The sequence below is a fragment of the Ascaphus truei genome, chromosome 1, assembly GCF_040206685.1.
Source record: "Ascaphus truei isolate aAscTru1 chromosome 1, aAscTru1.hap1, whole genome shotgun sequence".
Lineage (NCBI taxonomy): Eukaryota > Metazoa > Chordata > Amphibia > Anura > Ascaphidae > Ascaphus > Ascaphus truei.
The window spans coordinates 446,241,744-446,259,587 of record NC_134483.1 but is presented as its reverse complement, the minus strand read 5'-3'; positions in this window follow the sequence as shown (position 1 = coordinate 446,259,587).

Below are 17,844 nucleotides of genomic sequence, written 5' to 3'. Positions count from 1 at the left end.
CAGATACGCTGATCTCAGAAGGGGTCACTTGGAAAGGGGCATAATATGTACTGTTCGCTTTTAACCCTAGGATTTGAGAAGAGGAGAACACAGACAGTACAAGGGGGGCAACCACAACTGTGCTGGTCTCTGAAGTGGGTATTTGGGAAAGAGTGTCTGGGACTCCAGAAACGACTACAGATTCCACGAAAAGGGGTCTATGCTCAGAACAGGGATTTCAGGTCGCGGAGTGACAGACTGGGTCAGCGACATACCTAGGAGTGGGGATTCTGCGAACAGGCTTAGGGAAACAAACGGTTCCAGAACACTTTTAACTGGAGCCAGTAATATTGCCGAAAGTTCAGGGGGCATAGCCCCGAGAATTTTAGCTGAGTCAGGGGACATAAGGGGTTCATCCTCTGAAGCTAAGGAGTTGTCCTTGTCTAGCGGACTAAAGGGATTTACCATGGGAGGTTCATAGGGCTGACCTGCAGGGGTTAACATAGGAAAAACCTCAAGGGTTAAGTTAGGCTGTACCTGAGAATCAGGAAAAGATACGCTAGTCCGCGAGAGTGGGAACATAGGGTTGTCAGCTTCTTGCCCTAGAGACCTCAGCTTAGTCTGCGGGATACAAGGGTTAACAATGGGGACCTCAAATAGCAGACTAGCAGGGGTTTAAACCGAAATAACCTCGGGAACAGAGCTTAGAAATTCTGGTTTAGAAAGAGAGGGCAAACAGGATTCATTTTCTGGTGCTAGGGAAGACACACTGACCTGGGGGCTGCAAGGGTTTACAGTGGGGGACTCATAGGCCTGTCTAGCAGGGGTTAAGACAGGAATAACCTCGGGGAAAGAACCCAGGGAGGTTAACTCAGGACTAGGGACCGTGGCAGCTTCTTCCTTAGTGGGGAGTGACAGGGAGATGGTTTGGCCTTTCTTAGAAGTGGGTAGTAACCCCACAGGTTTAGTAACAGGACTGGCAGCATAGAAATTGTGATTAGAAAGTGCGTAGGCAGCGAGAAGAGGGTCCCGCTCACTTATGATTAAGTCAAGATCTTGGCATAACACACAGGTGGCATCTAGAATCTGATCTAGAGTCTTTTGGTCTGAAGAGGACAAAATCCAGGACCGTTGGGAGAGCAGGGCCTGTTGAGACTTTCTTTCCTCATTAAATTGCTGAAATCTAGTAAGGAGTTCCTTACGAATCAGTCTTTCCTGAGGGGTTAAACCTTCATACAAGAACGCACTCTCAGGCGGAGGCAGTCTCTCAAACAGGTATGGTCTTCCAAACAGGGACTGGTCCACAGCCTGGGACATAGGTACAGTAAAAAATGTACCCACCCCCGCCATGGGCGGTCCGGTTTTGTGGGGCCGAGCATACTGTTCCGATTGCGCTCGCCACAAACCGGGACCGGACCGCGGGGCTGAGGTGGGGTTATATAATCACCGACCTTAGTCCGCACAGACTGATCTGGAGTGCGCAGTTCGTAGTCGTACGTAGCAGGGTCAGGATTGGAGAAGGCAGCATCGTCGTTATTCAAGCAGGAGTTCGGCAACAGGTAGTCAGGAGTTCCCCGCTTCAGCTTAGGAGCGTGAGCGTGGGAGTGGCCTCTTCGTGAGAAACTACGCCGGTCTCAGCAGAGGGAGACAGCAGGCTGGCCGAAGTACACCGCAGGGCAGCGTCGGGAAACCAACGCTTCAGCACAGAAGTCAGGAACGGGCCCCCGCATGGAACTAGCAGGCGGCCTCAGGAAACAATGCTTCAGCAGAGAAGTCAGGATCGGGCCCCCGTATGGAACTAGCAGGTGGCCTCAGGAAACAATTCTTCAGCAGAGAAGTCAGGAACGGGCCCCCGCATGGAACTAGCAGGCGGCCTCAGGAACTAGGGGCAAGAACCAGAAAGGTTAGTACACCAGGATACAAGCCAGGGTGGCTAGTGGCAGAGACAGTAATGTCCAGGGTAGGAATTTATGCTCGGCACTGTTTCAGTGCCAAAGCCCAGGATATAAAGGGCGGAGATCCAATCACAGGAGGAGGGTGTGTGAGTATTCCTCCAATGATGAAGCACATGGCAGAAGCTGCAATGAGAGGCAGCACATGTGCCATTGATTGCCAGAGGAAGCTTTTGCAAATGCAGAAGTCTGCAAAAGCTATAATCAAAGCCAGGAGCGGATTCCTTACAGACAAATTGGAACACCGCTGGTCATCAAGATAGAAAAATCAGAGCCCTACTTACAAGCAGCAAGGCATAAACTCGCGATGTAACAGAGAGTCCTCTTGGCGCTGATGGTATCTTAGCAGAGTTGTTTTCCCGCTGTGCTGCGGCTCTCATGCCCACTCTCCCTCCAGGGGTTACCAGGAACAGTGACAGTGACGGAGGCCCGCTCGTGGAGCACACAGTTCAACACCGCGTTGGGCCACTCTCCTCACTTCCTCCTCCGGTTCAACAGGCTGTCTCTGCGCGCCCACGCATGAGTCTGCCCGTGCCCTTAAAGGGACAGTACGTGCGTCCTGTATGCCAAGGGCTGACAATTGTAAAAGGCTCCAAAAACGAACCAAGTGTCCCAAATGAGTCCAGTACCAACACAAAGTGACCGTGTCACCTGCCCTACGCGTTTCGTAGACGTTACTCTACTTCCTCAGGGGCTACAACAACTGATACTAGGTGACATACATATATACCCTAACCAATTAAAAACTAATTGACCAATTACAGCTAACTAGCCTGCATGTCATTAGTATTAAATCACTATGTCTCTTACTACTTACTATATATAGAAATACAAAAATACATAAAAACATACAGATTAACGACACATAACCATATATCCTAAATATCCAATTGGAGTATCATAACTTCATATGTATATACCAAAAATACCAGAATGTGACCAAAGGATAAACAAACATTCTAAACCACTTTTTGTGCACATGCCTTTGCAAATAATTAGACAGAGTCAGATAGGTAAAGTGCTATCCATTGGACCTTATTTTTGAGTTCATCCGCCTGTTCTGCAAAAGACTCCAAACTGGAACAATTGCGCCTGAGACGGATGAACTGTCCCTTCGGAATATTCCGAATCCATTGTGGATTATGGTGACTGTTAGCCATAACATAATTGTTCCAGTTTGGAGTCTTTTGCAGAACAGGCGGATGAACTCAAAAATAAGTTTATAGAACGTAATTATCCGATAGATGTACTAGAGAATACTATCTCTTTAGTTCAAAATATGGACAGGGATAAACTCCTAGAATATAAGGATAAAGGGGGAGACCAAGTGAGAAATAACATTTCCTTTGTAACACAATATAATGCTATGGCCCCCAAAATAAGGAATATTTTTGCCAAACATTGGCCTATATTGTTACAGGATGCAACTCTATCAAAGTTTTTGACACCACAGCCATCTATTGTTTTTAAAAAAGCTAGTAACTTTAAGAATAAATTGGCACCAAGTTATCCTTTAAGCCAAGAGGAAATAAAAATGACCAACATTCAGGTTAAGAATGGGTTCAGACCATGTAACAAATGCATAGCCTGTAAGTATAGTTGTTGTAGTACAGAATTTCATTCTAACGTTACTGCCAAAAGCTATAAAATCATGTAACATATTACATGTAAGTCAGAGTTTGTTATTTATATGTTGCAGTGCCCGTGTGGCCTGCAATATGTGGGTTGCACTGGGCGTACGTTCCAAAGACGCATATATGAACACGTCTACAATATTAAAAAGGGTTTAACAGTAACATCACACAGTGTGTCCCACCACTTTTTGGTTCATCATGGTAAAAATCCAAAGGGCCTTGTCTGTCAACCTATTGAATTGTGGACACCAAATTGGAGAGGTGGTAATAATATCCAACACATCAATAGGAGAGAGGCTTTTTGGATTTATGAACTTAAGACTCTATCCCCAAACGGCCTTAATATTGATTTTGAGCTGGGTTCATTTTTGGGTAGATGAAAAGGTTAATGTAAGCATCAATGATGTTACTCTAAAGCGATATCAATTAGTACTAAGTGCAACCATGGTCCAATGGATAGCACTTTACCTATCTGACTCTGTCTAATTATTTGCAAAGGCATGTGCACAATAAGTGGTTTAGAATGTTTGTTTATCCTTTGGTCACATTCTGGTATTTTTGGTATATACATATGAAGTTATGATACTCCAATTGGATATTTAGGATATATGGTTATGTGTCGTTAATCTGTATGTTTTTATGTATTTTTGTATTTCTATGTATAGTAAGTAGTAAGAGACATAGTGATTTGATACTAATGACATGCAGGCTATTTAGCTGTAATTGGTCAATTAGTTTTTAATTGGTTAGGGTATATATGTATGTCACCTAGTATCAGTTGATGTAGCCCCTGAGGAAGTAGAGTAATGTCTACGAAACGCATAGGGCAGGTGACACAGTCACTTTGTGTTGGTACTGGACTCATTTGGGACACTTGGTTCGTTTTTGGAGCCTTTTACAATTGTCAGCCCTTGGCATACAGGATGCACGTACTGTCCCTTTAAGGGCACGGGCACACTCGCGCACAGGCTCGCAGAGACAGCCTGTTGAACCGGAGGAGGATGTGAGGAGAGTGGCCCAACGCGGTGTTGAGCTGTGTGCTCCACGAGCGGGCCTCCGTCACTGTCACTGTTCCTGGTAACCCCTGGAGGGAGAGTGGGCACGAGAGCCGCAGCGCAGCGGGAAAACAACTCAGCTAAGATACCATCATCGCCAAGAGGACTCTCTGTTACATCGCGAGTTTATGCCTTGCTGCTTGTAAGTAGGGCTCTGATTTTTCCATCTTGGATGACCAGCTGTGTTCCAATTTGTCCTACCATTTTATGGCATAGTTCTTTTTATATAATAAATTAGTGTTTTATATGTCACTAGGAGTCTCTATGTTATGTGTGTAGTGTAGCATTGTTTTAACCCTGCAGAGTTGCACTATGATCTGTGTTTGTGTTTTTTCCTATACATGGCCTGTGGAGCAAGGGTGCTGATCCCCTGAGAAGTACAGGAATTTCCATAGACCTTTTGGCGCCAGGTTTTTCTCTTTTCAAGCACTTTCTGCTAGTACTTGCAGTATTACTAGGAAGCCTTATATTTATTTTGTTATTTGTCACATTGGTGTTGTAATCTTTAGCGCTTGTCACATTTTTTTCTTTTTCAATCTTTTATTAATATTATATACTTAAAACATATATTACCGAAAAAGTGTGTAATAACGATAAAAATAAATTAAATCAAATAACACATGCACCAAAAGCCACCTCTCATATATAAACACTCCTATATGCAGTTGAAAATAGGGTGATAGAGGCTAAATGGTGCAAACAGCCAGGGTGAGCAAAAAAGGCCACCACATCAGTAGATAGCTCAATTGGTAAGTAAATAGTACTAGCAGTTGAGATGAAGCACTATACTGTCCTAACAATGCATGGGTAGCATATTAACAATCCCAATACATACAAGGAATCATGCCCTCACTGTTAGACTGTTATAATATGTAAGGCTATAATACTGATAGACTGACTAGAAAACATTGTTTTAAAACAGCCCCAAAATGGAGGCTGAAGACATAATCACGTGCCCAACGCACGTTTCCCTCCAATTATGGAGCTTCGTCAGGGACAATTTTGCAGTAGAGGGGGAACGGACCTTATTTATACCCTATCGTCTCCATGGAGACGTCATAAACAGTCCGTCATGGCGCATGCGCAGAAAGCATGAGCAATTAATTGCAAACAACATATAGTGCTTTTCCAAATAAACAAGTCAATCACACCTTTACCTCACTAGACGACCGATTTTAGGAATATCTACATTTCAGGTCCTAAGTCAAACGGATTCATTATCAGTCCCACACATGCATGAAATGATACCCTCCACACTTGGAGTCGTGTCGCCTTTCGGCCACTGCGCATGCGCGCCGTGCGGACGAAGCTTCACTACGCAAGCGTGAGCTGATAGCCTTCAGCTACCTGCACATGCATACATAGTACTGCGCATGTGCAGATAGACAGTTCAATTCACAGAAGAAACAGATCCATTGGTAGCCCTGCGCATGCGTGGAATAAAAGACTCCAGAATTGAAGTCCTATCTCCTTCCGGCCACTGTGCATGCGCGCCTACCGGGCCTGTCTTTATTACGCATGTGTGAGCTGATAGAATCCACAACTACCTTCATATGCATACTTAACACTGCGCATGTGTGGAGTGATAGATTATTACAGCATAAATGCCCAGATTAAACCTACTCATGTGTCATGAAACGATCTGCGCATGTCTAAATGAGCATATTTTGTGATGTCCAGTAGATCATCCCAAAGGAGGAGAATTGTGATTTTGCAGCAGAGTGTATTTGACGCTTAAGGCACTCTTCTCATCGTTCTCTTCACTTATTTTGTCGACCAGAATAGTTGTCTCCCTACAGTGTACAGAAAAACAACATCTGGTAAGTTACAGTGCGGTAGGCCACAAGTACAGCACATCATTTACAGTAAACAATAATAGATGCAGCAATATAAACAATAATAGATAGATATACTATATTATATAGTAATATAAATAAACAGAAATAACCATAATGTTAGATCTATACTATATAGTTATATTTATATGCAGCAATATAAACAATAATAGATAGATATACTGTATTATATAGTAATATAAATAAACAGAAATAACCATAATGTTAGATAGATCTATACTATATAGTTATATTTATATGCAGCAATATAAACAATAATAGATAGATATACTATATTATATAGTAATATAAATATACTTACGTGTTAGTGTCCTCGTGCGTTGTTAGTGTCCTCGTGCGTTGTTTGGTCTTTCCGTGTGCATGATAGCACACAGTGGTTGATGGCACAACGAGGCCAGAAGCAGCTAACCAGCGTTGGATATCTGCAATTCGTTGTCCGCTTGTGTACATCTCCTTAATTCTCACGCTGAGATCCTTTGAAATCTTTTTAATAGGCATTGCTGTGAGTAGAAAGAAATACAAGCACAAGAATGTATATTCGATGTTTAGTCGATGTGTATTCAATGTGCAGTGAATCCACAAAATGGATGGTGTATTTATACGTTAATGACTCACATTAGAATATGCCCACTTTTAACACCTGTACCTCATCGCCATGCATAAAAGGTTACACAATTTGCATAGCCTCCCACTCGATGATCTGTATCTGAACTTTACCTTGTCCAGATACTGCATTGTGCCATCTGCTTCCATGGATCGACCCCGATTCTACGGACACAGGAACTCACTCGCCTCTGCCGTGCCTGTCACGCAGAAAAAGTGAAAGGCAGGAGCCATTTCCAAGCCAAGTCCAAAGCGAAAGGTTAAGGCTAATAAAGAAAACCTTCTGCTGACCCCAAAGGCTAAGGGTTTTAATACACGTAAGCCTTATTATGTCAAGAAGAAATTCGGTGATGTACACTCAAGGCAAAAAAAATGGCAGCCAACCGATCAAACCCGCAGGCCACATCCTCGATTATGCTTCGATGACTCTGCTGCTGCTCTCCTGGAAATCCAAAGCCCATCTTCTCCACTACTCGTCCACGACGCTGCCGCTGCTCTCCCGAAACCCACAGCCCATCTTCTCCACTACTCTTCGACAACACTGCCGCTGGTTTCCCGGAAATACACAGGTCACTTTCTCCATTATGCTTAGACGAATCTGCCACTTCTCTCCAAGAAATCCACAGGTCACTTTCTCCATCCCTCTTCGACGACGCTGCCGCTTCTCTCCAGGATATCCACAGGTCACCTCCTCCATCCTTCTTCGACGATGCTGCTGCTTCTCTCCAGGGAACCTCCATCTCATCCTCAGGTGCACCCATCCACCCAGATGTCCACAGCACCCCATGCACAAGGTCCAGCTCATTAGACCGCATGCTGAATGGGTTAAGTGTCGATATCCCCGGGAACTCTACTATGCTGGTAAAGATAGATCTTCTTTTAGAGACCATGCTAAATATGGATCAACGGATGGAGAAGATGGATCAACGGATGGAGAAGATGGATCAACGGATGGAGAAGATAGAGACTGACTTAGCGGGGATACATAATTTGCTCGGAGTTCATGCCCCTGTATCTCCGCCGCCGGAACAGGAGGGTGGCATGGATGGGATGAATGGGACCTTCGACCGCCTTCCATCACCAAGCACACCCCCTCCACCAGAAGAATATGTGTAAATGTATGCCGTTGACGAGGATGACATGACAACCCCGTCAAGACCATGCCAGGAGACAACACGGCGACCAAGACAGGAGGAAAGCATCCTCCTAGACAACCTTCCCTCGCCTGCCGCCACAAGCACACCTGCTCCAAGAATCCAACCCACATACACTTGCATCGATACGGTGCCCGACATCATCCTGCGCGAGCTGCCATTGGCACTCAGGGAGAAGTATAGGGTGATGAGTGCTGGTTTACCCCAGAAGTATGCCATGTTAATTTTCAAGCACCACGTGTCCTACCTGGTGTACTGCGGGTGGGCCAACAATGTAACCTACGAAGGAAATCGCGACAAAAGGGCGTTTCCTGAAAATTTAAGAAGGAGTATTGTGGAGGAATTGCGGCGCTATTTTTCAAATACAGATCCTGTAATGAAAATCGTGAGAGATGCCATTAATGGCATTTTGCGTCATACAAGGCATCGGCCCTGGAAGGACAATCTGGTGGGGATCGAATTTGCGTGACTGTTCAAATGTTGTTTATTTTTTGACTTGTTGCTTGTTTTAACTTGTATTAATAAAGAAATGTTTTTACTTACGCAAGACCTGCACAACTCCAGTCCCCTAGAGTCGCAAACAGGCCCGGTTTTCAAGATATCCTTAAAACCGGGCCTGTTTGTGGCCCTCGAGGACTGGAGTTGTGTAGGCCTGACTTACTGTACTGTACACCATCCTACTGTAAATGTTTTGACTTTCTGTACTTTAATAAAGGAGATATTGCGTGTTTTAAATTTTATTAATAAAGATTTTTTTTTCTACTGTAACACCATGCTGTTGTGCTGTAAATGTTTTGACTTTCTGTACTTTAATAAAGGAGATGTTGCGTGTTTTAAATATTATTAATGAAGAAAAAAATTTACAACTGTAACACCATACTGTTGTGCTGTAAATGTTTTGACTTTCTGTACTTTAATAAAGGAGATGTTGCGTGTTTTAACTTGTACAGTATTAATAAAGAAATGTTTTTTTACTAACACCATACTGTTGTGCTGTAAATGTTTTGACTTTCTGTACATAAATGTTTTTTCTAGCTGTACACCATACACCTGTAAATGTTTTGAATTGCTGTACACTTTTTGTACTTACTCAACCAATAAAAGAAAATGTTGATTTGTTTTAAATTGTTCCATTGTCTCCTTTTATACTGTAACAAAATACAGTGTTTCTAGAACATACAGTACTGTCCAGGCATACTGTACCGTATACTGTAGGCATGCTTAGTACTGTACATCACAAGAGTATTAAAACAATACATGCTGAACGGGTAGTAGAATACACATATGTACTGGACTACATGTAGAATAAATGCATACTTTTTATTTTTCGGGTTTATTATAGTATATATATATAAAAAGTATAGTATACGGTCTGAAAACAACAGCATACTGTTTCAGGTTTTCAATGAAGCTCTCAGTTACAGTATTCTATCCTAATCACGAGTAATGGCCACTAAACTGTTGACTCTGGTACGTGTTTTTTTAAATCCGATTCAGCAATGTGCAGGCATTGTTACTCAAAGCGATATTATCCATTGAATTCCCTCCATGTGCGTTTTCCGCATGAGATGAAAAAGTTTTCATTTCTGAGGAAAAACAAAAGTAAATGTTTTACTGTAATGGTCAGTCCCCTAAAGAAGTTCCCACAGTCAGTACCACCAATAATTTTCTCGGGGGCGTCTCCTGTTCACATGCGCATGCGCCTACTGTCGATGTGATGACACGCATATGCGTTTCAAGAATGTTCCAATGCGCATGCGCCTAGCTTTCCACCATTTGTTCAGTATCTACTGTAGAAGCTGCTCAGCCAATGATATTGCTTACAGGAGAATCGCTTGACTGTGCGTTGATATTGATATTTCAAAAACAGAATAAAATACGGCAACATTACTCACCATAGACTTTGCCAATCAGCTGGCGCCGAGCCACTGCCAGTCCCGTATTCTCGATCATACACATAGTTAACAAGTGACAGCGGGACTACTACACCTGTAGTTGCCAGCTGATGAGGCTGGAAATCGCTTTGGTACATGCAAGCTTGCTGGAAACTGTACGTGAAATCCGGCTCAGGCTGCAGGTATCCGGGAGGGGACAGGCAGCAAGGGTTGCCGGTCACCAGGTTTTCACTGATGGTTGGACCGTTATTGGAAGCTGGCGCTGTCGCTGACGCATTGCTTGCCAGCAACTGACGTTTCTTAGTTGGTTTTAACATGACCTTTTGCCTTTTGAAGTCTCAATGATCAAAGGTACGGGAAAAATCTGGAGCTACACACCAATACCCTCCAATAACATCGGGATCAATACGAAAAAAACACGTATCGATACATAACTTTTTCCTTATTGCACGCTTCCACACATGAGCATCTGGTGAAAATTTGTAAAAGTCATAGTTTTCGATAAGATACTGATAAATTTGACCAACTGTTGCCATCTTATCATCTGTTGCATTAATCGCGACCCATATTAAATAAGTGTACGTTCTGTCGGGTTTTTGGAACACTTACTGCAGTTGTGCACTCATCTTGGAACTTTCAGGACAATAGAACACCAGACATAGCCCATTTAGTTTTTAATATAAAAAGCCTAAATTGATACATTATTGTAACTTCTTCAGTACCAAGGTCAATTTACAATAGACCATTGTGGTATTTTTTAAAACACCTGCATGTCGACACATTACTGAAGCGTATGCGCATTACAATTCATGAATATCTGCCACCTGGCGGATACGCGAAGAATTGCAACCAATTAAATCCAAACCATTATCAATAAACACATCAATTAACACATCAACCGCGGGTGACGCAGGCATGAATGCAACATGATTGCGGCATGAACGCGGTGAAGTGCGTGGCATTCGGAAAAAATCTCCGAAAAAAATCGGAGATGTCGGAGAATAAAAGGGGCAGCGGCTGTACAATTTTGTTTGAAACTTTAATCAAATCATGTGATTTATACATACTGAAAACTGCAACAAGTAATAGTAGATATAGGAAGTGGTAAGGGCGCTCTAATACAGGGCTAATATTTTATGTGAATTTAGGAATCTGATTACTGTATCACATTTGGCTTGAATTAACATTTCTACTAAAGGAGATAGTTTTAATATTCTCAAATGAACTTGAAATCCTCACTGTCTGAACAATTATACAGTACAATTTCTTTACAAAGGAGTCTGGTTCTACAATTGAATTAATAGTACATCTGTTAGTCTGTATTTTTTTTGTTAAAGTAAATGCTCTGTGAAATTAGATCATGTAAAGAAAATTGAAAATATGTGCATTTTCTGTAAGTGTCAAAACATTCTGACCGAACAAAATGTAGTTTGGTCTAATCTCTTCTAATCTTACTTACACATATTCATAGAAGTATGGCAAGATTAGAGAAGGATGCAAACTGAATGGCATGATTGAATACTGGAAGAAACTGGCTACAAAGTATATTTGTTCCTTTAATTTCAGACATGACTGCTTTAGACATAAGGCATTAGTATTAGACACTTTCCACACTTGAAACACAAACAATACAGCAATTGGGCCGCTGCACAACAACTCTCTCAAAGCATGTGCCATTTAAAAATTAGTGAATCAAAACTACGAACATAATAACTTAAAATGTAAAAAAGTATATACTAGTTATTTTGAAGCAGTCACAGGAGCATGCTTTTTACATAAACTATCTCTGTTATATCATAACATGAATAAAATGTAATCAGCCCAGATGAAACTGGACCAACCAAGTTTTCCCATGACTTATGGTTGCCACAGGAAAGTGACCATGGCAACCTCTGGAAACCTTTGTAATTTGGTATTTGATAAATTGATTGGTGGTAATTTTGGCCATTACTGTACTGTATGTGTTGGGGAGCGGAGGTGAATTTATTGCTGTGTATTCCAAAAATTTTTTTTGATACAACATTGGTACCACAGGCCAGCAGAGACACAAGGAGACCACCCGAGGGTCCCCGGACAACCATGGGGATCACTTGAAGACCCCCATGGGGAACACCCGTGGGGACTATCCGAGGGCCCACAGAAACCTGTGGTGACCACCCAAGGGCACCCCGGACACCCTTGGGGACCACTCGTGGACCCCAAGACACCCACAGGAACCACCTGGAGGCTCATGGACACTCACGGGGACAACCTGAGGACCACAAGACACCCGTGGGGACCACCGAGATACCCCATTGGGCCCCCGGACATCCGCAGGGACCACCTGGAGGTCCACAGACACTTGCTGGGACCACCTGGGGATCCCCGCCAGCCTCTGGTATAAATCCTGTGTATAAAAATATCAAATCTGGTTTTATGTGAGGGCACAGGGGGTTGCAGATACCTATTGATGTATTTGGAGAGAACATCTCCAAAAGATCCAATAGATGAGACAATTGGTCTCCCCGGAGGGTCGACCAGTGTCTTATGGATCTTTGGGAGATGGTAAAACACTGGAATAGTCGGACAGGGGTTCCAAAGAAATGCATTTTCATAGTTACTGAGGACATTGGTGATTCGTCCCAGTTCGATTGTCCTGAAAAGCCTTCAAGAAGGTCTAAGTGGGGTCATCTGGTAATCCAGAGTAGGTTGTAACATCCCCAAGTTGGTGATAAGCCTCCTTGAGGTAGCTAGCCCTACTATGAACCAACACCGCCCCACCCTTATCTGCATTTTTAATTACTATTAAGGGATTCTTTTGTAGTGATGATAATGCTTGTCTTCTCCCCCCTCGCTCCCCTCCCCCCCCTCTTTTCTTTCTTTCCTTGTTCTTTGTTCTGATCTCACTAACTTGCATTAGCTTTATTTATATCATGTATTAAGGAATCTTGATATTTATCAGGAGTTGATTAAAACTAAAATGCAGAAACGTATATATTTATTGCCCTGAATCATGCAAGCCACCCTTGGTAGAGGGATTTGTAACTATAGTAGAACGATATTATATATAAACTGATTCTACTTTTTGTTTTTAAGATGTATATTTGATGTCATGTTCTCATCCCCGCAGGTGCTATTAGATCTGTCTATTGATTGATGGAGTGATGGGGTATATGACATTTGAGTTTACAGTGGGTGATTGATGGGGGTGGGATTACAGGGACCCTCAAATTTTAGTCCCTCTTTTAGGACATATATATATATATATAGATTTGTAGGACTGGCTGGCTACAGAAGTGGTAGTGTTTTTCATTATTACATGATTTGAATAAGCACAAAGTGCTATTCATAATTACATCTTTGACGTGTGTTTGGGGGAGGATTTGTTTTGTTTCTTCGTCGGGCCCTGGGAAAATCGGTGATGAGCTCCTTTGACCAGGGAGTCTGGTGCCTCAGCTTGGCTCCCATTTGCTGGGGTGCCGATTGTGATCCAATTAGCTCTCAGGATATGTACCAGGGGGGTGGGGAAATACACAGAGCAGGTTGCCTGCACGTCACTTTTGTTAGCTGTGCCAGCACTGCACTTGTGCTTGTTTGGGCGGTGATTGGGTTGTGCACAGGGGTGCGCTAGATTCTTCTTTTTTCACCCCATAATGGGGCCTGTATCTCGGGAAGCAGGGGGTTCCCAACCTACAATCAACGCGGTTCTGCTCGAGAGATCCCCTGCTCACATACAGACGAACCAACGAGTATTCTAAAACTTGCCTTAAACTTGCCTTAAACTAGCCCGTTTACATGCTGGGTACATTCTGGGTGACATTTCTGCAGAAGCTAATGGCCCATTGGATTAATACAGCAGGGTTTCCTGGCAGTCCCATTCTGTTACTCCGATGGGCCATTAGTCTGTCTGCAGAAATGTGTGAAATGTTGCAGCATGTATCCAACATATACCCAGCATGTACCTGGGTCTTTTTGGAGATTGCGCCAGGTTTGTTTTAGAATAATCGTCGGCACTACAGTACACTAGTATTAAAATGTTAATTTTAAAAATATCTTTTCGGGCGAGATTTGCGCAGAGAGAGGCGTCTCTCTCCCTCTCTGCAGCAGAAAGAACTCGCCATGTGAGCCCTTTTCAGAGGGGCGATCTTCACGTCGCAGGCTACTCAACATTTTTGCAAATGTTGCTAACTCTGGTATTCGTGGCTTTCTGCATACCGTGATATACAAGAAAAAATAGAGGATGGACCCCTAGTGAAGCTAGCCAGGAGAGGACTATGTATTGAAATGATATAGCTTGAATCGTCATTTTCTGCCATACAAAAAACATGCCTTTAATAAATTTTTGCACCTAGTTCTCTGGCAGTATTGGTCATATTTTTTCCAGCAGCAGATGCACCGCCGTTCACCACTTCGCTTGCATACCGTGATAGCAACGTTATCAAAAATGGCTATTTAAAATCCCTGGCGACTCTTTTTATTGGTGCTTAGTGCATAGGCCCCTCTGTGTTTTTCCGGCAAAACATACCATACTCTTACTCACCAGATACAGTGGCGGCCACCTTTATCCGTATGTTTTGTCTTCTGAATCCTCTCCTATTGAGCACTTTGTTGACAAGCAATATCTGCAAGAGCATTGTCATGCAAAGCCCTCTCCAGCATTCACATTAAAGTATGTAAGCATTTGCTGTCCAAGCACAATCTTTTTGAGGATTTTACATTCCTACCCTATTTCATTAAGATTTGCTTCTTTAAGTATGTTTAGTTGATGAGCTGTGCTGCAGCCATTGTTCTTTCCAAGTTTCCTCAAAGGAAGCTGCATGCATCTTCATTAGACAAAACTGTAATACAGGCATACCCCGCATTAACGTACGCAATGGGACCAGAGCATGTTTGTAAAGCGAAAATGTACTTAAAGTGAAGCACTACCTTTTCCCACTTATCGATGCATGTACTGTACTGCAATCGTTATATAAGTGCATAACTGATGTAAATAACACATTTGTAACAGGCTCTATAGTCTCCCTGCTTGCGCACAGCTTCGGTACAGGAAGGGAGCCGGTATTGCTGTTCAGGACGTGATGACAGGCGCATGCGTGAGCTGCCATTTGCCTATTGGGCGATATGTACTTACTCGCGCGTGTACTTAAAGTGAGTGTACTTAAAGCGGGGTATGCCTGTACAATATGGTGCTACTAAATCTGTTTAGCACAAATGCTATAGTTAGACATCAAAATCATATAAACATATACTGTATAATGATTGCACTCTAGGTTTTTATTCGTGCAGCTTGACATAGAATACTTTGCTCTTTGCCCACCCTAAAGTAATTAAGGAACAAGCAGTGGCCCTAATACAGAACTTTCATTCACTCAATTTAAAACAGCCGCCCAGTCTAAAGTGGCACCAACATTAATCAATTCTTTCTGCTACCTAACCTTTTCCAATTCGCAATCTATTTGCAAATATATTTTGCACAGCACAGTCCTGCTGTGAAGCACTGGGTCAAAAGTATTTGCAATAGCTAAATATAAACATCTATTTATTTGCTTCAATCTAAATACCTTATACTGTACTTTCCCCCCTAAAACATAATACTATACAATTCTGTATTAACTCACTCTCTGTTTCACTATTGTTGTCTAGTGTGAGAGGTGGACTACTATACATCTGTGTGGAGCCTGTTGAGAAGGTGAAAAGGAAATGCAAAACTCTAAAGAATGTATTTATGTATATGTGACAATAGTCTGTGTTATTCAAAAACGATCAACTCAGTAAACTAACAGTTCTAAAAATATATGTGGTTAGGTGTTGACAAAACCCCTTGATATGTTTTGGTTTCAGATCATGGGGAAAATGTAAGTACGATAAAACAAAATAAAAAAATAAAAAAACGTAACATGGAGCTGTTGTTTGTTACCTATTTAAGTATTTATGTCATTTATAATGTATTTATAAAAGATAATGATACTAAAAATGATAAAGTTGTTTATGTCTGTTTCCAAGTGTGGCAAAAGACAGGACAAGACTAGTATGACATTATGGTGAGAATGGGGTTAATCAGGCCCTTAATAAATGTATTACACCCGGTTGATTAACCCAACTCGTATTAGGAGTGAAGGGGTTAAAAGTATATGCATGACACTGAAGTATTTGCCCCTGTCCCAGCCTTTTTATCACCATTTTTCAGGCTGCTCCCTGCCTGCAGTAATAGAAATATATACAAAGTGTGCTATAATGTTTTTAGGCACAAGATGGCGTTGTGGGCACCGAAGCCAGCGCTGATTGAATAAGAGTGACTGGCTATGGGAGGTCTGTTTGAAGTATAGGTATCCATTTCCAAGTACTCAACCTCGTGACTGAGCTCCTGATTAGAACCAACGCTAACACCACCCTAACACCTGTCACTAGTTTTAAATACCTGGGCTTATGGTTTGACTCCCACTTAACATTCGGGATGCACATTGATACCCTGACAACCAAGACCTATGCCAAACTAGGGGTACTTTACAGGAACAAATCCTCCCTAAGTCTCCTGGTCAGAAATCGTATTGCACAGCAGATGCTAATGCCAATTATTGACTATGGAGACATAGTATATGGCTCGGCTCCTCAAACCCACCTTAGCAAACTTGACACCCTCTACAATTCAATTTGTCGTTTTGTTCTCCAATGCAACTACAACACACATCACTGCGATATGCTCAAAGAACTAGATTGGTCAACACTAGAGTCTAGGCGTAAAGTTCACCTTTCCTGTCTCACCCTCAAATACTTTTTGGGCAAGCTACCCAGCTACCTGAACAAGCTCCTCACCCCTACCACATGCAGCACCTATCACCTGAGATCTGACTCCAAAAGACTATTCATGGTCCCAAGGCTCAACAAAGTATCCGGCCGCTCCTCCTTCTCCTACCGTGCACCCCAAAACTGGAACAACCTACCAGAGACTCTCATATCCACCACCAGCTTAAGTTCTTTCAAATCTAAGGCTGTCTCACACTTTAATCTGGTCTGTAACTGTTTCATACGCCTATAATATATATTATTTCTAACTGTGCATGCAATGTCTTGTATATAATGTATACCTTGTTCATTTATCATTTATGTAACTGTACTTGTAACCATGTACTGTATTATTTGTTTTACTCTGTGCCCAGGACATACTTGAAAACGAGAGGTAACTCTCAATGTATTACTTCCTGGTAAAATATTTTATAAATAAATAAATAAAATAAATAACCGCAAGTCAATTGAATAAGTGGCTTGTGGTTAGATTTAAAATGGTTTTCCGATAAAATGTACATGTACCTTGATAGCTCGCGTAACTTGAAAGGCAGCTAGTCTATTGCCATGGGAAGTTGGTCAATTAACGTAAGAAGTAGGTGAACTTGGCTTCCCACCAGCAAGCCTTTCAATTAAGCGGGCTAACTCGCGAACGGGGCCAGCTAGCACCCTGATTTTTGGTGTGCAAGTCTAAATAAATAAACCACTCACACACATATACAAATTACAGTTGTGGTACACCCAGAACCTATGGTTTTAATAAAGTGTATAATACTGTAAGTTTAAAATGTACAGGCCGGAACAGTTTTTTCTGTGAGCCTGGGAAAAATCCTTTGGCATGTAAATATGCCAGGGGTAAATGAGCTGAAGGTATTTTCCTTCCTGCACTTCAAAGACCCCCTGTTTAGTGGGAGACTGTAAGTCTAGTGAAATGCCGGGAATGAAAAGCCTCAG